Raw genomic sequence first — 22,986 nt, 5'->3', positions numbered from 1 at the left:
GCGGCGCGTCGGCAGCCTTGAAGCATGAACAAACAAATACTACAAACGAACGCTACAAAGATCCGCGGCAATACTGAATGTATTTGGAGTGATTTCCGAACAGTTTTGCCCCAAGTGGTACGGTTGTATACAGTCTGCACATCTCACGAAGCGGCCATCGTCAGGTAATGGCTTCTGGCAGACTAGACAATCATCAGCGATCACCGGTAAAAAAGTTCAGACAACTTAGCATCACGATAATGAAGTGGGTCTATGCAACAAGATCAAACTCACACTACGTGTCCAACGAGAGAAGAGAAATGCTGGCTCAGCTCGTTCCCACCAACTGCACCGATGAGAGAGTGTCCGCACCTTTTAACCTGTGGCTTGAAGCGCAGAGTTGTCATGATGACTCCGCGAGAAGATTCCCGCTTCGCACTGTTCCTCGATAGAAGAAAAGTGCTGGCCGCGCTCATTGCCACCGACTCCACTGCTGACAGAGTGTCCGCCCCTTTTAACTTGTGGTTCGAAGCAAACAGTTGTCACGATGGTTCTGCGAGAACATTCCCGCTCGGCACTGTCCCACGATAGAAGAAAAGTGCTGGCCGCGCTCGTTGCCACCGACTGCACCGCTGACAGAGTGTCCGCCCGTTCTAACACGTAGCTTACAGCGCTGATTTGTCAAGATGGTTCCGCGCGAAAATTCCCGCTTCGCGCTGTCCCACGATAGAAGAAAAGTGCTGGACGCGCTCATTGCCAATGACTGCACCGCTGACAGAGTGTCCGCCCGTTCTACACGTGGCTTGCAGCGCTGATTTGTCAAGATGGTTCCGCGCGAAATTCGCACTTCGCACTAGGCTTATTATTCTTATTTCCTTTTGGTTGCCCCAACCTATCGAATGTCCAACGATAGAAGAAAGGTGCTGGCCGCGCTCGTTCCCACCGACTGCACCGCTGACAGAGTGTCCGCCCGTTTTAACACGTGGCTTGCAGCGCTGATTTGTCAAGATGGTTCCATGCGAAGATTCCGACTTCGCACTCTCCAACGATAGAAGAAAAGTGCTGGCCGCGCTCGTTCCCACCGACTGCACCGCTGACAGAGTGTCCGCCCGTTTTAACACGTGGCTTGCAGCGCTGATTTGTCGAGATGGTTCCGCGCGAAGATTCCGACTTCGCACTGTCCAACGATAGAAGAAAAGTGCTGGCCGCGCTCGTTCCCACCGACTGCACCGCTGACAGTGTCCGCCCGTTTTAACACGTGGCTTGCAGCGATGATTTGTCAAGATGGTTCCGCGCGAAGATTCCGACTTCGCACTGTCCAACGATAGAAGAAATGTGCTGGCCGCGCTCGTTCCCACCGACTGCACCGCTGACAGAGTGTCCGCCCGTTTTAACACGTGGCTTGCAGCGCTTATTTGTCAAGATGGTTCCATGCGAAGATTCCGACTTCGCACTCTCCAACGATAGAAGAAAGGTGCTGGCCGCGCTCGTTCCCACCGACTGCACCGCTGACAGAGTGTCCGCCCGTTTTAACACGTGGCTTGCAGCGCTGATTTGTCAAGATGGTTCCGCGCGAAGATTCCGACTTCGCACTGTCCAACGATAGAAGAAAAGTGCTGGCCGCGCTCGTTCCCACCGACTGCGCCGCTGACAGAGTGTCCGCCCGCTTTAACACGTGGCTTGCAGCGCTGATTTGTCAAGATGGTTCCGCGCGAAGATTCCGACTTCGCACTGTCCCACGATAGAAGAAAAGTGCTGGCCGCGCTCGTTGCCACCGACTGCAATAATAATAATAATAATAATAATAATAATAATAATAATAATAATAATAATAATAATAATAATAATAATAATAATAATAATAATAATAATAATAATAATAATAATAATTTTATTTCCTGTCAGGCAATACAATACAATTCCGGGCATGCCAAAGCCATCAGTGGCTTGTTGGGCAAAACCCGGCAGCAGGCGGCAAATCTCTTTTTTTCCTACTCAGGAAAAACATTTCAAATTGACAATGCACAAGGAAAAGAAAAAAACACTTCAAGGAAACACAATAAAGTCATTAACAACAGGAAATGATCAAGTGGTTTGCTTTAGGTTACTTACTGAAACCGAAAAAAAAAGAAGGTGATGAGAGCGTTATACCCTAAGAACACAAGAAAACAAATCTGGAGCACTTCTTCCTTTATACTGTCTTTTCCTTTAAGACAGTGTAGGTTATGAGGGCTTTCTTTATTGCCTTCTTATTCTTCAGTACCTTTATTTCATTAGGTAGACTGTTAAATATTGCGGGGACATAAAAGCAGCGCTGGCTTTCTCCGTATTTAGTTCTAGTAATTGGTAGTTCATAGGTGGAGACAGAACGGAGGTTATGACCAGATGACCGAGCAACTTTGAATTCGTTAGTCCACATATGTCTGACGGCAGCATACTGAAGAAAGACATTGTTAAATTTTGGGAAACTAAAGCTAAGAAACAAATCCTCCTTAGGCACAGAAGGGTTGTACGCTACACTTTTTAACGCACTCTTTAACAAATTATTTACCCGCGTTTTCCAAAATTCCGCACAGTTAAAAAAACAGCAAATACCATATCGCAACACTGAGTAGCCTAATGAGTGAAGTATCACCCTTCTAACCGAGACAGGCGTGTATAATTTGACATTGTATAAAAGGCAAGACACACTTCTCAGCTGTTTACAAACATAAGATAGGTGAGAGCGCCAACTTAAGTCACAGTCTAGATAAATACCCATGTACTTTACCATTTCTTCATAGGGAACCGGCGAACATTGACAGGAACAGCAGTTAGAGGAATGTAGCCTTAGAGGAGCATGTAAGTTGATAATCTTCAGAGGGCTTCTAAAACATACTAGTTGGGTCTTTGTGTTATTTATACTGATTAGGTTTGAGTCATACCAGTCTAATACGGCAGTCGCATCTTTTTGGAGCAGCTCAACACAGGCGTAATAGTCTATGTGGCGAGAAATAAGAAGTGTGTCGTCTGCATATTGGTACAGGTTAGATGAAGTAATGCTTTGTTTCAAGTCATTGACAAAAATATTGAATAACAAAGGTGATAGAATAGACCCCTGCGGAACACCACACCTAAGTTCTACGGGGGAGCTCCTCTTTTTTCCTATACAAACAAGTTGAGTACGACACAAGTAACTCTTCAAAAAGTCATGGAAATGACCACGGAAACCATAAATATGCAATTTTTGAAGCAGTATTTGATGGTCTATTGAATCGAATGCTTTGGACACATCTAAGAACAGACCACAGGCAACCTGATTCAGTTCAAGAGTAGAGTGCAACAGGTCCGAGACGTCTTCCAGCAGGCTCAGTGTGCCCTTTCCTGCCACAAATCCGTACTGATTGTCTGCAATCGTTTGATGTGAATCCAGGAAACTGTGCATAACTCTGGACACTTGTTTTTCTAAAATTTGCGCTAAACAAGGCAACACAGATAATAATAATAATAATAATAATAATAATAATAATAATAATAATAATAATAATAATAATAATAATAATAATAATAGTCTTTATTTCCATCAACGTAATGGGAGAGTTTGGGGAAAAAGGTGGACAGAATGGCTAGTTCCCACCGCACCTCATATAAGATGCATATTTGCTTCAACAAAGACAGAGTTCAGCAGAAGACAAAACAGGGAATTTCAATTTTCATTATCGAAAAAATAAACCCAGTCATGACAATGATCTGCGGGAGAGAAGGAAGAAAAATAAAGGCAAAAAATAAAAATAGCGCGCACGAAAAGAAGTGAGGAGCAGACAAAAAGAAAGACCATGGTATTAACAATGAGGCCTATCTGGGCAGAATGAGATAATTTCAGTGCAGTTTAATATATTCCATATGCACATGGCTCTAGTGGAAGACCTACATAAAAGTACGAATTCACCTTTACACATGGCAAAGGGTATATTCAGACCATAAAAAAATTCGTACAGAAAAAATCCCGAGAAAATTGTAAATACTACCAAGAGAATATTAACAGATGTATATTAGGATGGAAGCAATTACAAGGAAATACAAGGAAATACATTTAAATACAAGGAAATACATTTAATATCGAAAAAACAATTCAGCTTCTGCTTTGACGTCTTTTTGGAGTGTATGGCATATCAATAACAAAGATGCAATAATTTTGGCGGTTTTTGTTTAATCATTTGCTGTGCATAGTTCGTTATGCGCCTCTCTATATTCCAAATTTCCCTACTACGTGTATCACGGGATTTTGTTTTCTCTGACATAGAAGCTAAGCAAGAAAGGACGTTTATGTTTATTTGGCATCTTTCTTATAAGTTAACCTAAGGCAATATGGGTATATCTGACTATTGTTTATAATCCCCAGTTTTTCATATAAAGGCAAAGATGCGTGATCCTGTGGAACATGGAAAACGTGTCGCAACATTCTTTTCTGCAATGTAGCACATGTCTTAAATTTGTAGCGCTAGTATTCCCCCAGACTAAATAAATAGTGTGAGTAAAATATTGTATTGTATTGTATTGCAACCAATAATAATGCCACGTATCATTGTAGCGTCCGTTCGTTCGCGCAAGGCCGTAGAAAAGGGGTGTTATCATTTTTGTTCGTGACGAGAGAACCCCACTAGCACAAACGTTGCTCGTAATTGGGCGCCCTCGTGGGCCCCACACGGGCAGCCCATGGGGGCCCGATGTGGGATATGTGCGGGATTTGCAACTCGGCATCGCGCGAGACCCACAGGGGCAGCCCAGTGGGCTTGCTACATAGGACCAGCAGGGCACCCCTATGGTCTGCATGCATAAAAACGATAAAGGGGGCTTTCCTCGGTCCTTTGTGGGACCCATAGGGGCAGTAATGAGCTTCTCAGAGGGGACCTCCAGGGGGGCTTAGGCGGCAGTGCAGCGGGAACCCACATGGGCTAACCCATGCTCGGCCCACATGGGCAATCCCAAGTCCGGCCAACGTGGGCTAGCCCAAGTCCGGCCCACGTGGGCTAGCCCGTGTCCGGTCCACATGGGCTAGCCGAAGTTCGGCCCACACATAGACCAAGAAAGAGACGTGACACACACCAGCGCTAAATTCAGCGCTGGTGTGTGTGTTCTCTCTCTTTCTTGGTCTTGGTGTGTTCGCGCTGTTGAACCACCATTATGAATATACACTAATTAGCCCAATCTGGACTTCATCCACAGGCAAAACAGTCCACTTTTGCTTCTCAACCGGTTTTCCTTGGGTGATGGCTCCCCCGCCCAATTTTTTCTTCTTGTTAGAGACACCTCGGTGCGCGCTATCGTTTTCCCATTGAACAAGAAACACGAGCTGTGATGCATTCTGCGAAAGGTCTATGGACAGTCGCAGATATTAGGCGACAGCGTAAGGAGCTCGTTCAGGTGAAATCCCGGATCCGTCCGTCGGAAAAAAAAACCCAATTCCTGTAAATAGTTTAGTTTAGTTTATGGGGTTTAACGTCCCAAAGCGACTGAGGCTATGAGAGACGCCGTAGTGAAGGGCTCCGGAAATTTCGACCACCTGGGGTTCTTTAACGTGCACTGACATCGCACAGTACACGGGCCTCTAGAATTTCTCCTCCAAAGAAATTCCAGCCGCCGCGGCCGGGATCGAACCCGCGTCTATCGGGTCAGCAGCCGAGCACCATAGCCACTGAGCCACCGCGGCGGCTAATTCCTGTAAATAGAAAAAGAAAATAGCCACACTGCGCCAGGTGGGCAAGTAACGCGTATGCCACGAAGGTTTTTTGTTTGTTCCTTATTCCCGTAGGCCACGAAGGGTAATTGCTTCAGGCGTGTTTGAGCGACACCCATTGAACGCATGGTCGGGTGTATGGCTTAGGAACCTGTGTTTGGGATGTGCTCTGGTACGACAGTAGTGAAAAAAAAAACAAATATTGGTCTGGTGTATGGGGGTTAACGTCCGAAAGCGACTCAGGCTATGAGGGACGATGTAGTGAAGGGCTTCGGAAATTTCGACCACCTGGGGTTCTTTAACGTGCAAAGACATCGCACAGTACACGGGCCTCTAGAATTTCGCCTTCATAGAAATTCGGCCGCCGCGGCCGGGATCGAACCCGCGTCTTTCGGGTCAGCAGCCGAGAGCCGTAACCATTGAGCCACCGCGGAGGCAGACAAATATTAATATGCAAATTACGCGTCAGAAATTGGACGGAATGAAAAGGGTTGTTATGGTGCTTCAGTGTACTGGAACAAATGGTGTGTATGTGTAGAAGTGGCGTAGTATGCCGTGCTGTGTAAGCTAGATAAGGATTGATGATAGGTAATGGATAATTGGGATTGTAATCGACGATCGTTATCGGTAAAGTGACTGTGGATTGGTAATCGCTAAGAAATAAGAAAGGGAAAAAAAGAGGAAAAGCAGCTACCGAGAATCTCATGCAGCAGAAGTTGTACGTCACATTACTTAAAAAGAGATAATGCGTGCAAAAGAAGCCAGGACGAAAGAGAAGGTACGGACAAGCCAGGCGTCTCATGACGCCTGGCCCTGGACATTGGCAATGCTCAGTATCGTGAATGCACCTCACGCCTTTCGTATTTGAATCAATATTGTGTTGCAAATGTGTGTCGTAATATTGTTGGTGTGTAAACAGGTTGCTCGTACGATTCCAATGCTTGCTTGGTCATCCTCCTTTATTTACGGCTCATTCCTCAGCATCGAAGCGATGCGTGATGCTTGTTCAGGGCCTTGAGCCGCTCCCCCTCAGGACGCTCGTCGCTGATTGCGCTCGCACGTATGCACCATATGCCTGTGTAAAGAAAGAATACACACCACAAAACTAATTTTAGTCTTGTTACCATGAAGGACAAGAAATTTCGGTATGTAACTGAGAAAAAATGTTTCGGTATTTTGTCTCTCTACGCTGTGCAATCTACAACTGGCTGGTTCAAAAAAGAAACTGAACATCTAAAAAGTTTCTGTTGACGCCGAGCATATAACTGAGACGGTGGCAGTACTCAGAAAACAGTGATTTCAAATGCGTACTTACGTCCTAGCAGCACGACGTCGCCGTCATAAAATCCGCCTTCACCGCCGTGGCCTCCAGCGCTCAAATGTCAGTAAATGTTACTGTTCACCACTCACGTCTTTGGGACCGAAGTTATTCAACACTGAGACAAGGACGACAGGATTCCACCATACTTGCACTGGACGTACGCATGGAAGGCGATGTCATCTTCGATCGTGCATTGATCAAGCAACACAGGGAAAGGCACAAAAAACTGTATAACACAAATTCAACTGTATAACACAAATTCAGCGAGTGCCAGCGTGTTTTCGCAGCTACCTTCTTCCCTTGACACTCAACCCAACCGCAGGAAAGAAAAACCTGTTCAAACCAACGCAGGAAAGGCGGGGGAGCACTTCTGCAAACATCACCGCGAAGCGACCGGACACAGTGAAAAAGTAGCATCGGAGCCCCTCTCCACTTGATGGCAGCGTCGCTGGGAGTGTGGTCGGGAGGGCGGCTTAAAATGTTCGGTAGTGGGCTGTAGAGTGAGTGCCTCCGCGCCATTTCGGGGAAGGGGGCTGGGAGGGACAGGACAGACACAGAGGAGTCCTCGGGGAAGGAACAAAGGCAGACAGAAAAACCAGGGTTGAGCAGGTTTTCTTTTTGAGAGCGGACCCAGGAAAAGCAGGGAAGGCGGTGGTGAGAGGAAAGAAAAAACTTGAAAAAAAAAATGTTTGCGCAAAGACAGGTTACTCGTGGGACGTTTCTACAGGAGTTTGTTTTTATTTTGTTCTCTCTAGCACTGTACCTTTTCGCTAGCTCGAATTGTCGCCCTTTAAGCAACACCCCAAGCTGCCGGCTCCGTTGTGTTAACCTTTTCTTGTTCGTCGATAGAAATGTTCGCGGAGATTTGTGATTAGTATGTCTTCCTGATAGGGTGAAGGGTGGGGCCGCTCGCGATGGCACTTGGCGAAGTTGCGTTATCAATGTGCGATCACTTGACGAAGAAGACGCGCTAAGAATGCCTGCACAAAAACCAAGAATTTTGTGTCATGATCGATGCGTCACTATAGACTGCTGCTAGCGGACATTAAGAAAGCTGCTGCAATGAACGCGACAGTAACAAACCTTTTGCAGCCTCTGGCGCAGTCGCCGGAGGCTCGCTATGTTCATCAACCAGTCATGAATTCCATGCGCCTCATGTTGCCTGGAGGCGACGAAAGCGCTTGCAGTGCTGGCGTAATTGAAGTGCACTGAAACAAGCAAGAAACCTTATGCTGGCAGCTTCCTCCGCGGTGACCGTAGCACACCATAAAAAATACAATGAGATAAACGCAAAAGAAGCACCAACAAATCTCAGAAGCGGGTTATTTTGTTATTACGACGTTAAAAGAGCAGCTCTTCGTCAGAGTGAAACGTGCAAGGTCTACTTGCTATTTGGGCACGCTTAACCCTTTTACCTCTGATGTAGGATATGCAGACAGACTAAATGCGAGAATGTCAACTCTTCCCGTGTACAACTAGTGTACGTGGGACTGTCGATAGGTTTTGCCCGGCAACTCGCTAATGGCGCATGATGTTTCTGCACTGTGAAGCCCAGAGTAATCTGCGCCGGATTTAAGAAGGCTGCTGGCGGATATTATACTAGCCGTTTGCCCTCACACACTGCATGTTTTGCTAATGCGCAGCTCACGCTTAGGCCTTTTCTACCAGATATACACGATACAGGCGGAGAAGATGTTGGAATCGCAATTGTGCCCATGCCTAGCCCATATATTTTTTATGCAGGACCAATTTAGGCTACAGGCGGGAATACTGGTGTTAGCCCACACACAGCCCAATTGGCTCCGTTAGGGCGCTGCACGGGCAGCCCCTGTTGGGTGTGCCCGCACTTCACCGTCATGTAGCCCCATCTTTTATGCACTCGAACTGGACGCAGCCCATGCTTACCCCTTTCATACCCGATTTAGAATAGATGGCGGCGAAGACGTCGGAATGGCAAATGTGCCCATGCCCAGCCCACGAGGGACCTTCGCCGGTGTTGTTAAGACAGCCCAAACTGCATGCCTGAAACGCTTGGACACTGTGAAGCCCATAGTTTAGCCCCTGTATTTCCTACGTGGGACCCATGCAGGCTGAAGGCGGGAATACTAGCTCTTTGCCCACACAAAAACACTGCGGCTACCTCACGGTGGTGTACGGGCAGCCCCCTTTTGGGTTGCCCGCGCTTCACCATAATAGAGCCCGCATCCTAGCCCGCGTGTATCTGCGGTGGGACCTAGGTGGGCTGCCCAGTCTGTTTAAGCCCATGCCTAGCAGACGAGGGTCCCATCCGGGCACGAAGTGGGCAGCCCCAGAGTTTTGTGCCAGCACTGCACCCACGGGGGACCCACGTGGGTTTATTGCGGGCAGCCACCAGCCCTCATTGCCCATGTCGGACCCGCATGGGCCCGCCACCTTGTGCTACTGGGAAAGCGACCGGTCTAATCTCGATTGTTCACAGCCATGAACAGCTGCATCTACGTGTTTCCAGATTACTCTAGATGATCTCGACCTGTTATCTCGAAGTTTCCTTGCCGGCTTTAAATTGAACGATGCCGCGAGCAGCGGGCATTCGTACTTCGACGACTGACGAGCACGTTTGTTGCTTGCGCCGCCGCCGAGTGATTCAGTTCTTTTGCGGGCGCAAGTCAGCCCAAATAAAGAGCTTCGTTTCCAAGTCTTGTTGGTGTTTTCGTGACGGCTGGACTGCCGTCACTACAACGTGACATCTGGTGGAGGTGCTCGGTAGCCTCTCATGTTCGGGAAACCCACTACAAGTCGTGACGCCAGCCCTCTGAGTCATCTACCGCAGGACCTGAGTCCAGTCCACCGCGCAAGCCGACGCCTGCAAGGGGACGCACCTGAGTTCGGGATTCTGCCGGACCCTACCCGAAAGCGAAAGCCAGCAGCAACGTCTACCATGAGCTTGCCCCAGACGATGTCTCCAATCATTCTTCAGCAGCCCCGGGTGCCACCAACCTTCGACGCTTCGCCTGGCGCCGACCCCGAAGAATGGCTAGAACAGTTCGACCATGTGGCTATTTTTAACCAATGGGACGATGCCACGAAATTAAGGTACGTCTTCTTCGCTTTGGACGGACCAGCAAAGATCTGATTTGGAAATGAGGAAGCTAGTCTGACGAACTGGGAAACCTTCAAGGAGCAGCTTCTGAAGACCTTCACAAACGTCGTGCGAAAGGAGAGAGCCCAGCAGCTGCTGCAGTCTCGCATACAACACCCAAACGAGACCGTTACAGTGTATACTGAGGAGATGAAGCGTCTCTTCCGGCGTGCCGACACGAACATGAAGGAAGAAGAGAAGGTGAAGTTGCTTATGCGAGGAGTTAAAGAACAACTCTTTGCCGGCCTCGTCCGCAACCCACCGAAAACCGTCACGGAATTCGTAGAAGAGGCATCCACGATGGAAAAAACTCTTGATGCCCGAGCCCGCCAGTATGACCGCCAGCAGCGCGTTTTCTCAGGAAGCTGCCTGGACGCCGCTAACAACAATGACCTGCGGGAGGTTATACGTGGAGTTGTGCGAGAAGAGCTCCGACGATTGCTGCCAACAGGAACGCCGCCGCAGCTTACATCGCTCACTGACGTCATGCGGGACGAGGTTCAACAGGCCTTGGGTGTGACGCCGACCACCACGCAGCCTATGGAACCCCCAGCCATGACTTACGCCGCAGCAGTGCGCCGTCCTGCACATCGACGACGGGACCCAAGCCCCTATCGCCCTCAGCCAGCTGCGCTAGACCGCCGCCCTCTCGCCCCAACCCACCCGTCCTACAAGCGTCGCACACAGCCGAGGAAATGCGGTGAGTGGAGAACTCCCGACGAGCGCCGCCAACTATGCTTCCACTGTGGCGAAGCCGGTCACGTCCTCCTGCACTGCCCATACAGAAGACTGGGCATCCGAGGGTTCTCTTACGACGCTCCACGACCCTGACCCGGCCAGCGACCAGCCGAAATGGACAAGTTTTTGCGTCGGGAAGAATACTCATCGCCGAGCCACCTACCGCGTTCTCCGTCGCCATCGTCACCGCGCTATGTATCTCCTAGCCGAGGCTACGCAGTGCGTGGACGCTCCCCCAGCCCCCGAAGGTTAAACTAAATAAAGCAGCCTCTGGAGGTGATGTTGCTTCTGAGCGCAAGAACAAAGATCCTCCATCGACGAAAACTCAAGACCATTCCTCAACTACGACGACTACACCGACGACGACGACGAGGACGCGGCCAGACTTAAACCTTATACCACCGCCCAGAGAAGTAACGTCGGAATACGCCGACCGCAGTCTCACTGCCCGACAAAGCCGAGACCGTACACCGAAGACAACGTGCAATATGAAAACGCGAACAAGTAACCTTGAAGTTACGGCCGATGGTCACGCGGTTACTGCCTTGGTGGACACCGGAGCTGACTACTCCGTCATGAGTGGGCCGCTCGCTGTTCGACTCAGGAAGGTAACAACTAATTGCGATGGCTTGCTGATTTGCACCGCAGGTGGTTAGCTGATTACGCCGTCAGGACGCTGCACGGCGAGAGTTACTGTAAATGGGAGAACCTATGCTACAACCTTCCTAGTCCTACAGCAATGCTCGCGAGACGTGATTTTGGGAATGGACTTCCTGAATTAACATCGGGCGATGATCGACCTTCTATCTAAGTCGATCAAGCTTTCCACGGACAAAGCCGTACCTGCTGCGACGAGCGCAACTCATCATGTTGCCTTAAACGTCATCGACGAAGCATAAAACTTAAAAATAAAAGCATAGAAATTATCGAGGCCTATTTCATTTCTAAAAGGGGTGATAAGTGTGTTAGCGCCCCTTCTTTATCTCTTTCATGTCAAGAAATCAATTTCTTAGATGGTCACCTTCGAACTTTTCATGCGTTGTAATCACACGTGGTATTGTTGACTCTGTCACTGCCGTTCGCACGTTGCTTCTGCTTGTCTCCTAGTTTGCTGTGATTGCCTTTATAAGCACCCTGCTTTTACAAAATAAAGTCAGATGGAAGTCTGCGCTTTGTGTGTGTGTATTCGTGCCTTTCTTTTGTCCCGTCTTCTTCGCGCAGTTTTGTTTCCCTCTAACCATGAACCGACTAGCCCAACATCATGTCTTACTTCAATTTAGGGGTAATTTTTGATTCAGGTATGAATTGGCATTGGGATATTTGTAAGACATTTTCGAAGCTAGCTTACTTTTGCAACATGATATTAAAAGGCCGTGAATATTTTGACGCAACAATTCTATGTATTTTATATTTCTCATTTGTACATAGTTATCTGAGTTGCTGTAGAATATTGCCACCTAGTATTGCCAGGTGGCGCATACGAAATAGGGCGACGACGACGAAGTAGGGCTCGCGCCGTGTGGAGTCTGTCGCTGTTGTTGCCCCAGCTTGCCTGGCCTTCCCTTTCGTGCCTGCTAATAAAGCCCCCCTTCGTCAGCAAGTACGTTACAGTCTGGTGTAGGCGCTGGGTAAGATCCCTGTATATGTCTAATACTCCTCCGCATACCCTGGGCTCCAGTCCTTCGCTGGTGTGGACACCCCTGTGCACCGTGCTAGCCGGAGAAACCAAGGCCTACCTCCCGAACACGGGCTTTTGGAGTCTGCAAGAGCACCCACCCATCGACCTGTTATGCCAGCTGCAGCCTACTATACCTTGCAGAATCCACGACTGCCCAAACCATTCCATGGCAGTCAGCTCGAAGACGTCGAAGACTGGCTGGTCGAGTTTGAACGCGTGGCCTCGTTCAACCAGTGGGACGACGCAGCCAAGCTTCGAAACGTCTTCTTTAGCCTGGAGGATGGGGCACGTACGTGGTACGAGAACCGAGAAGATGCGCTAACATCATGGCATGAGTTCCGCCGACGCCTGCTGGAGACCTACACCAGCACGGATCGCCGAGAACGGGCTGAACGGGCTTTGCAGTCTCGCATTCAAATGCCGAATGAGTCTGTAGCCATGTACGTGGAGGATATGACTCGGCTCTTCCGGCGAGCTGACCCGGCCATGCCCGAAGAGAAAAAGGTGCGCCAACTCATGCGCGGCGTCAAAGAACAGCTCTTTGCAGGCCTCATGCGCAGCCCACCATCGACCGTCGCTGCCTTCCTTGCCGAGGCCGCGACGATGGAAAAGGTTCTTCAACAACGTTCTGCGACTTACAACCGGCCCGTGCATGCTGCTGCAGTCACCGAATCGTTTGCCACCGCCAGGAGCCACCCTGACGATTTGCGCGAACTGATTCGCACCATCGTGCGTGAAGAGGTCCTCAAGTTTTGCAGCCCTTCGCAGTCTGCACTTGGTTCGATTTCCGCTCTTGTTCGCGAGGAGGTGCAACAGGCGTTCAGGGGTCCTACCGTCGAAACACCACCTCTGCGGGGGACTACAGCCGCCCCACCTATGCCGAAGTTGCGAGACGCCCGGCTGCAGCTTCGCCACCGCCGATTCCAGTAACGCCTCCTGCACCGCGGTCCCCAGTTCCACCAGTCCCGTTTTCGACGATCGCCGAGTGCACTTGCGGAAGGCCGATGTCTGGCGCACACCTGACAACCGGCCACTCTGCTTTCACTGCGGAGAACCAGGCCATCTCTACCGCAATTGCTCTTATCGACGCCTCGGTCTGCAGGGCTTTCGAGCCGATTCGCCCAGACCCCGGTTTGGCCACCGTCCTCCAGCCATTGAAGACTTCCTCGCGGAACAGCGACTTTCAGCCCGTGCGCCGCATCAGCCGCGCTCATCTTCTCCGCGGCGCTCTTCCCCGAACCCGCACAACTCCCCGCGAGCAGTACAGGGTCGCTCGCCGAGCCCTCGCCGGGAAAACTGAGACCAGCGACCTTCGGGGGCGAGGTCGCTGGGAGTCGCTGCGCTGAAGACCTCCCGCCGCCGCCGCTACGCTCCGACCGTGAACAAATAGTACCGTCATCTGACCAAAACAGCTGCGTTTCCTTGGACATACCTGTTCTTCTCGACGGTCACAGAGTCAGTGCATTAGTGGACACCGGGGCCGACTATTCAATTATCAGTGACAAATTGGCGACTCTTCTAAAAAAGTCCTTACGCCTTGTTCTGTAGTGCATCTCCGTACTGCCGGTGGTCATCTCGTTACTCCAAAGGGTATTTGCACGGCTCGCGTTCAGATTCAGGGATCTACGTTCGTCGTCAGTTGTGTAGTTCTGTGCAATTGCTCCCGTGATCTCATTATCGGCATTGACTTTCTGCGGGAGTATGGTGCTGTCATCGACCTCCGCCGACGAATCATCACCTTTTCGACCAGTAACGCGACCCACCTCGCCGACTCTTGCCACCGCAGTGCCGCCCTTCGTGTTTCTGCAGACAGTGTCACGTTGCCGCCACGGAGCAGTGTTTTGGTTGAAGTCACTTGCAACGAATTGCATGACGCAGAAGCAGTCGCCGAGGCTAACCGTTCACTCCTGCTTACTCAAGGCATCTGCGCCGCTCGCAGTCTACTGACGCTTCGTGGTGGCCGGTCTGCGGTCCTGGTCACTAATTTTTCTAATGAGTACCGGCACCTTTTTGCAGGAACGGCTATCGCTTCTGCCGAACCTATTACCGATATTCCCGTTTGTTTTGCGTCCGAGGCAGCCGGCACTGACGAACCTTCCCTTGAAAACGTCGACATAAACTGCCACCTGTCTCGGGAGCAACGCCTGGCTTTGGAACAGCTGCTGAAGGAATACAAGTCGTGCTTCGCTTCCTCCTCGAAGGTTCGTCAAACACCCATCACGCAGCACCGCATCATCACCTATGACGACGCTCGCCCTATACGACAGCAGCCTTATCGTGTTTCTGCTAAAGAACGGGCGGTTATCCAAACTCAGGTTCAGGAAATGCTTGACGACGGCGTTGTTCAACCTTCCCAAAGCCCGTGGTCTTCACCTGTAGTCCTTGTTAAGAAGAAGGACGGCACTCTCCGGTTTTGTGTCGACTATCGCAAACTGAACAGTGTGACCAAAAAGGACGTCTACCCGTTGCCGCGCATTGACGACTCGCTGGATAGATTACGGCGCACTAAGTACTTCTCATCCATTGACTTAAAAAGCGGCTATTGGCAAATTGAAGTAGACGAACGGGACCGCGAAAAAACCGCCTTTGTGACTCCAGATGGCCTCTATGAATTTAAAGTGCTTCCTTTCGGTTTGTGCTCCGCCCCGGCTACGTTCCAACGGATGATGGACACCGTCCTCACAGGCCTCAAGTGGCAAAGCTGTCTTGTTTACTTGGACGACGTCGTAGTTTTTTCGGAAACGTTTGACCAACATCTCCAGCGCCTGCGGGCTGTCCTCGCAGCCCTCCGCTCGGCAGACCTTACCCTGAAGCCCCAGAAGTGTCATTTCGGTTACGAAGAGCTCAAATTTCTGGGTCACGTTGTGAGCGCTGAGGGAGTGCGGCCGGACCCCGAAAAGACTGCCGCCGTCGCACGTTTTCCCGTTCCGACCGACAAGAAAGCTGTCCAGCGCTTCCTGGGTCTCTGTGCGTATTATCGGCGCTTTATTGCGGACTTTTCCACGATTGCTGAGCCGTTGACGCGCCTCACAAGGAATACCACCTCCTTTGTCTGGACCACTGAGCAACAGACCGCTTTCTCTACGCTCCGCCAGCGCCTTCAGACACCTCCCGTTCTTGTGCACTTCGACGAAGATGCCGATACCGAGGTCCACACCGACGCCAGTAACATCGGTCTTGGCGCGGTCCTTGTTCAACACCAAGACGGCCTTGAGAGGGTTATTGCCTATGCTAGCCGTACTCTCTCCCGCGCCGAGAGCAATTACTCCACGTCTGAAAAAGAATGTCTTGCGGTCGTGTGGGCCACCATGAAGTTTCGCCCTTATCTTTACGGCCGCCCATTCAAAGTGGTCACCGATCACCACTGCCTATGCTGGCTGGCAAATTTGCGAGACCCATCTGGACGCCTGGCACGCTGGAGCTTACGGCTCCAGGAATTTGACATTACTATTGTTTACAAGTCCGGCCGCAGACACGAAGACGCCGACACACTGTCGCGTGCACCAGTTGATCCTGCCGACGCAGCGCCCGATGACGACAGCGGCTTCCTTGGTACTCTCACCGCCTCCGACCTACTGACTCGGCAGAGGGCGGACTCGGACCTTCGCCCTCTCATTGACGCCCTTGAAGGTAGTGATACGGTTATACCTCGCCACTTCTCTCGACGTCTTGGCTCCTTCTGTTTGCGGCAAGGTCTCTTGTACAAGAAGAACTCGAGAGGCAACGATAGACCTTACCTTCTCGTCATTCCAGCCGACCTCCGATCTGACGTTCTTTTCGCCTGCCACGATGAGCCCACGTCTGGCCACTTGGGCTTTTCACCTACGCTCGCCAGAGTGCGGAACATGTATTACTGGCCTGGACTTTCTGCTGTTGTCAAACGATACGTTAAAAGCTGCCGAGAATGCCAGCGCCGGAAAACGCCCCCACTTAAGCCGGCGGGTTTTCTCAAGCCCGTTACTGCCCCTCGTGCTCCGTTCGACCAGATCGGCATGGACCTCCTCGGCCCTTTCCCCTTGTCGCAGGGCGGCAATAAGTGGATCATAGTTGCTACCGACTATTTGACTCGCTACGCCGAGACCAAGGCGATCCCTCGTGGCACAGCTTCAGAAGTCGCAGAGTTTTTCATGCACAACATCGTCCTGCGACATGGCGCTCCTTCGCACGTGATTACAGACAGAGGGACGGCGTTTACAGCGCAACTAATCGACCACATCTTTCGGCTGAGCTGCACAACACACCGCAAGACCACGGCCTACCATCCGCAGAGCAATGGCTTGACCGAACGATTAAACAGGACCCTTGCGGACATGTTGTCCATGTACGTAGATGTTCAACACAAAACTTGGGATGAGGTCCTGCCGTATGTCACCTTTGCCTACAACACCGCCCTGCAGGAAACTACACGCTTCTCCCCGTTTCGCCTTGTGTACGGACGCGAAGTCCAGAGCATGCTTGATGCCATGCTCCCGTGCCCAGAGGATGACCAACTCGCCCCAGACGCCCAACAGTTTGCCCAACGTGCTGCAGAAGCCCGTCAGCTGGCCCGCGTGCACATCGGGCAACAGCAGAGCTCGGATGCGCGCCGTTACAACCTTCGCCACCGACAGGTTGACTACAAACCCGGTGACCAAGTCTGGGTGTGGACTCCTGTTCGTCGCCAAGGCTTGTGTGAGAAACTGCTCTCCCGCTATTTTGGCCCTTACAGAGTGGTACGGCGTGTGAGTGAGGTTAACTATGAAGTGGTTCCGGACGGTGCTGCGCAACCGCGACGCCGACAGCCCGACTCTGACATTGTGCACGTTGTGCGGCTTAAGCCGTACTATACACGGTGACGCAACCGTGCTGATGTTTTCGCGCGCTTCAGTTGCGGCAGTTTGCTTCTTTTTTTTGTTTATTTTTTGTTTCACCCTTACGTCGACAGCGACAGCGCTCTTTTTTTTTTCCTTCATAAGGGGGGAATAATGCCACCTAGTATTGCCAGGTGGCGCATAGGAAGTAGGGCGACGACGACGAAGTAGGGCTCGCGCCGTGTGGAGTCTGTCGCTGTTGTTGCCCCAGCTTGCCTGGCCTTCCCTTTCGTGCCTGCTAATAAAGCCCCCCTTCGTCAGCAAGTACGTTACAATATCATGGCGCAGTACCTATTCAAGTATTCATTTTCCCTAACAGAATTCTTCACTGGAATAGTCTTCCGAATGATGTGATTTGCGCACCAAATTTTCAAACAGTTATTGAGATAATAACCTGACCTATCTGATGTTATGTTATCGTTGATACTAACTAGTTGTAAAATCATTTCTCCTTGTTTTCTTATGTTGTGTTACCGAATATCTTCTTTGCGTGTGATATTACCGTATTTACTCGCATAATGCTCGCACTCGCATAATGCTCGCACCCCCCACATTGCCTATCGAAAATTGGAATTTTTTTTCCTCGCATAATCATCGCATCCCCAACATCACTCGACAGAACTAAGGAAAAGTGCATGCACTATCAAAATATAGCATTACCAAACTAATGATAAAAGGACTAACAGATACAAAGGAGCGGATGACCCAGCTACAGCCTAAGACAACTACAGCTCAGATAGGAAAGAAAATGATTACTTCAAAGCAAAGCGGAATCTTTGGGCTACATAAAAACATTCAAGAGAGCGAGAAGGCGAGAAGGTGTTTCGTCAGTTTTGTTCCGCTGGTACCGCCGCACGTTCTCCCGAGTTCCGCGCATAGTTCTGCCATTTTGCGAAGACTTTCGTAGGCCTCGCTCAGTGCGTGCTACTTTTGTCACCGTGCTCTCGGTGCCGCTTCGGCATGGGGCGATACGCAAGCTACACCGCTGCCTTTAAGCTAAAAGCTGTCGAGTACGCTTTGGAGCACGGCAACCGCGCTGCCAGCAGACACTTCGGAGTCAACGAGTTTTGTGTCCGCTACTGGAGACGGCAGCACGACAAGCTCAAGGCAACCAGCAAGACTCGGCGTGCCTTCCTTGGTCCGAAGACGGGAAAGTTTCCTGGGGTTGAAACTGCACTGCTGGACTACATTAAGGCTCTACGGGCGGATGGTTGCGCCGTGTCAATAGATCTGATGCGGAACCAGGCGCGCGTAATTGCAAGGAAAGAAGGCATCTCGGCGCAAGATTTCCGGGCAAGTAACGGGTGGGCCACGCGGTTCATGCGGCGCAATGGACTTTCGCTCAGGAGGCGGACGACGCTTTGCCAGCGGCTACCTGCAGCCTATGAAGACAAGATTGTGGACTTCCATCGCTTCGTGATACGAATTCGGCAGGAAAAAAACTTCTTGCTCTCCCATATCGGAAACGCGGACCAAACGCCCCTCAATTTTGATATGCCGAGCAGCACTACAGTGGAGCAGACAGGTGCGCGGTCTGTGCACATAAGGACGACTGGTGCCGAAAAACAACGATGCACGGTCATGCTAGGCGTGACTGCGGCCGGGCGGAAGCTGCCACCATATGTGATTTTTAAGCGGAAAACCCTGCCAAAAGGAAAGCTGCCCTCCGGAATACACGTGCGGGCGCAAGAGAAAGGTTGGATGACGGCAGAATTGATGATCGACTGGTTGAAGACGGTGTGGGCACGGCGACCGGGAGCACTTCTTTGTCCGTCGCTTCTCGTTCTTGATAGCTTCCGCGGTCACCTCATGGACTCTGTTCGCGCGAAGTTGACGGAATTGCGTACGGACATCGCAGTAATACCAGGTGGCCTCACATCGATGCTGCAGCCTCTGGACGTGTCTTTGAACAAGCCGTTCAAAGATAACGTTCGGAGGCTGTATGCAGAATGGATGGCCGAAGGCCAACACGCTCTTACGCCGGGTGGCAAGATAAAGAGGGCATCTGTGGAGCTGCTGTGCAGCTGAGTAGCAGATGCATGGAGCATGATTGGCGCTGACGTGGTCGTGAAGAGTTTCAAGAAAACTGGCATTTCCAACGCCCTGGACGCGACAGAAGACCACTTGGTGTGGGACGAAGATGAAGAGGGTGAAGCTGAGGAAGCCGACGAAGCAGCGACCAGCGATAGCGATGGCAATGTCGACGTGGACTCCGCGGACTCTGAGTGATGGTGATGTTGCGGGCGACCAGCCTTCGCAAATAAAGTGTTTCTGCAGCTAGTGTTTGTCGTCTCTGTGGTTTTATTACAAACGTAAGTCCTGCTTGCAATTGAAGTTTTGGTTAAATTTACAATAGCTGGCTTGAGAACCCCGGTTCACAGCCTATTTACATTTGCTTTCAGCACTCCAAAGCATTGTTCAAAAATTTTCCCCGCGTAATTATCGCACCCCCTAACTTCGCACCGATTTTCTGCGAAAAAAGTGCGAGGATTATGCGAGTAAATACGGTATATGTTGTCAATCAAGGTTCAAGGTTTATTTATTGCATGTTTAGGGTACAAGCTTAAAAAACACTGGAATACTGGAAAACACTGGAATCCCCCTACTATAATGTCTCATGGGTGCTGTAGGTACTTGTAATAGATAAATAAATAAATAAATGATTAAATACATAAACAAAACATACTTAAAATCTATTAGCTGCTAACAGAAAGAGCAGTTAGAATCATTACCATTTCAAGCAGAACGGATACTACAAAACCCTGTTTCATCCGAAGCGTGTACTTCTGCTGGACTCTGTTCATGTATTAAGTGTTGCTGGTATGACATAGAATAACAGTAAATGATTACCCCTTGCCATTAAGCTTATTTACCCTACCAGGACGCAGTAGAAGAGCTCCACCGAACAACTGCTGTAATCTACCGGTTGCCAGGAATACTTGCGGCCGAAGTTTAATAGAATTTCCGGGCGCTCTCATATAGAATTCTATACCCACATACGTGAAAGCTGTATGCAATTTTTGCGCAGCCATGACACTATTCTTGTTCAAGAAATGCCAAAGCATGAAAGCCGCCAGCCCTAGCACACAATAGAACGAGCAGAGATATCGAAGTTAATTAATTAGCGTAAGACAGCCGACATAAGGAAGTTTAACATGAAGAAAATCGAGCGTGCTCTAAATAACAGAGGTAGCCTAAAATCAGTAAACAGATAACTACTCATAGACAAAAACCAGATGTATGTGCTAGGAGACAAACAGAGAAATGCCATTAGCAATATGGATAAGATAGTTAGAGTAGCCCAAGTGTTCTACACAGATCTATACAGCAGCCAAAGTAATCAAAATGTCAACGAAACAGGCAGCAGATCACAGCAATGGGACACCCCGCCAGCAAAGAAATAGGAAGTAAACCTTGGTGAGGAAAGTCTTGGGGGAAAGGAACTGGTGAGGATCAGGTAGCAGCAGACCTTTTAATCGGCGGGGGGATGCTTGCGCTAGAAAAACTAGCCACCCAGTATGGGCAATGCTTGGTTTGGTTTGTTTATTAGGGTTTAACGTCCCAAAGAGACTCCAGCTATGAGAGGCGCCGTAGTGAAGGGCTCCGAAAATTTCGACCACCTGGGGTTCTTCAACGTGCACTGGCATCGCGCAGTAAACGGGCCTCTAGAATTTCGCCGCCATCGAAATTCGGCCGCCGCGGCCGAGATCGAACCCGGGTATTTCGGGTCAGCAGCCGAGCGCCGTAACCACTGAGCCACCGCGGTGGGGTGGCAATGAATTTGGGCCTCGAGCGCGCCAAAAGCTCCGAAGAACACTAACGTAATCTTAATTTTTAAGAAAGGAGTCGTCAACGACATGAAAAAATTGGCTGTGGTTTAGCTCTGGTTAAACCTGGAGCTCTGCCTAGCCGCCTACTTATAGAGCTGCGACACCTCTCCCCCTCCCCACTCGACAAGGCGCATGCGCACAGCTGTTGCAGCTCGGCTTCGCAGGCAGCAGCTGCTGCTCCGCACCACGTGACCAACCGGCTCAAGGCCACGGAGCTCAAGGGGAGTCACGCTGAAGGCTCGAAGAGATGGCGTAGTGGAGATATCGCTACAAAATTACAGACCGATCAGCTTATGTCCGTTGCCTGCAAGATCTTTAATAAGGTAAGGTAATCGCAAATAGAATCAGGACCACCTCAGACTTCAATGAACGAAATGATCAGACAGGCTTTAATAAAGAATTTTATTTATTTTTTTACAAATACTGCAGTCTCGAGGGAGAGATATAGCAGGAGTGGGTACATACATTAGTGAACACAAATAACATGGGTAGCATAGAAATAGGTAACATAGCAGTATTAGAAACAGATCAACAGTTCAAATTGTCAGGCACTGAACAACGAACTCTTCAGTTCGGAATAAGCGAAGTGAGCCGTCCAGTCGATTCGTGATTTAAACAGTTAGAGGGAAAAAAGAAAATTTAAAGCAATTTTCCTGTGGTGTGAAAGGAACAATGTTTAATGGGTGGTTCCGTCGGGTTCCACGTGCGCTTGAGGACACAAATGTGAAGGGTGCCTGAATGCCAGATGACATGTGAACGATCTTCTGCAGCATAATGATGCGTTCACGTGTGCGCCTATGTTCTAACGTTTGTAAAGATAAACTGTGCATATGGGAAGAAGGAGAAAACTTGTGATCGTACCGGCCGAAGATGAAGCGTATTGTTTTTTTTTTGAACTGATTCTAAACGGTCAATGCCGGAAACGTAATGAGGGGACCAGACAAATCAAATAAAATGCAGTTTATTTCCGTCAGAAAGAAATCAACGGAGGAGGCTCGAGCAAAAAGTGAAACATGTTCACTTGATTGCGCTCAAGCCCCCTTTGGCAGCGGTGCGCAAACGAAAAGCACGTCGCTAATTCCCTCTGCTCTTTGCAGCATCAAACGTCGGCATTTCGTGCCCGAGCTACCCGTGCTTGAGTTCCGTCGGACTTCGTTGCGCTGTCACCCCCGCCGGGACAGAGCGGTTTTCCTGCGGTACCTGGGCCGCAATCTTCGACCAATCAACGGCCGACAGCTGTCTTCAGCGAGCTTTAAAAGAGCGACACTCCTGGATCTGCAACAGTTTGGCAGCGGTGCGCAAACGAAAAGCACGTCGCTAATTCCCTCTGCTCTTTGCAGGTGAGCTATTTGAAACCGCCTCTTATTCAGTGCATAGTTTGTTGCGCACTGCTGCCAAACTTGAACTTTTGCTTATTTGCTTTTCTGCTGTTCTTGTGCCATGTCGAAAGAAAAAGAAATCATGAAGGCTTTAGAAGATTTCAAACGTGAGATGAGGGCTGAGCTGCGGTCCGTCAAGGATAGCCTGAAGTTCTGCAGCGACACTTGTGTCGAGACGAAAGTTATCAGCTCTGATATCAAGGCCCTAAGAAAGGAGATTGCTGATCTTGTAAGCTGCAACGAAAATCTTCGAGCTGAAAGCAAACGCTTGGCTCAAAAAGTGGAAGAACTTGAACAATACGGACGCCTAAACAACCTAGAGATCAAAGGTGTGAAGTCAGATATTGAACCCCGAGAAGTAATTGAGAAACTTGGCG

At 50.0% G+C, this 22,986-nt stretch overlaps 1 protein-coding gene and 1 pseudogene across 2 annotated transcripts in view; one reads left to right on the top strand and one right to left on the bottom strand.

The window, feature by feature from the left end:
* The window catches only part of LOC149349162 (heat shock 70 kDa protein 12A-like), a 378,995-nt gene that overhangs the window by 333,069 nt on the left and 22,940 nt on the right, over positions 1–22,986 (bottom strand). The window contains exon 2 of one of the 2 annotated variants that reach the window (XM_089578106.1): positions 8,100–8,224. The exons of the other annotated variant lie outside the window; for it this stretch is intronic. The gene's annotated coding sequence lies outside the window, so the exon portion shown is untranslated. The remainder of the gene's footprint in view (positions 1–8,099; positions 8,225–22,986) is intronic. 2 annotated transcript variants of the gene reach the window in all.
* On the top strand, positions 9,769–12,176 carry LOC149349163 (uncharacterized; annotated as a pseudogene).

Source organism: Amblyomma mixtum, chromosome 3 (genome assembly GCF_055824585.1).
Source record: "Amblyomma mixtum isolate Tamu chromosome 3, ASM5582458v1, whole genome shotgun sequence".
NCBI classification, from domain to species: domain Eukaryota; kingdom Metazoa; phylum Arthropoda; class Arachnida; order Ixodida; family Ixodidae; genus Amblyomma; species Amblyomma mixtum.
The sequence above is the reverse complement of the archived record's forward strand: the minus strand, read 5'-3'. Positions and strand labels throughout refer to the sequence as shown.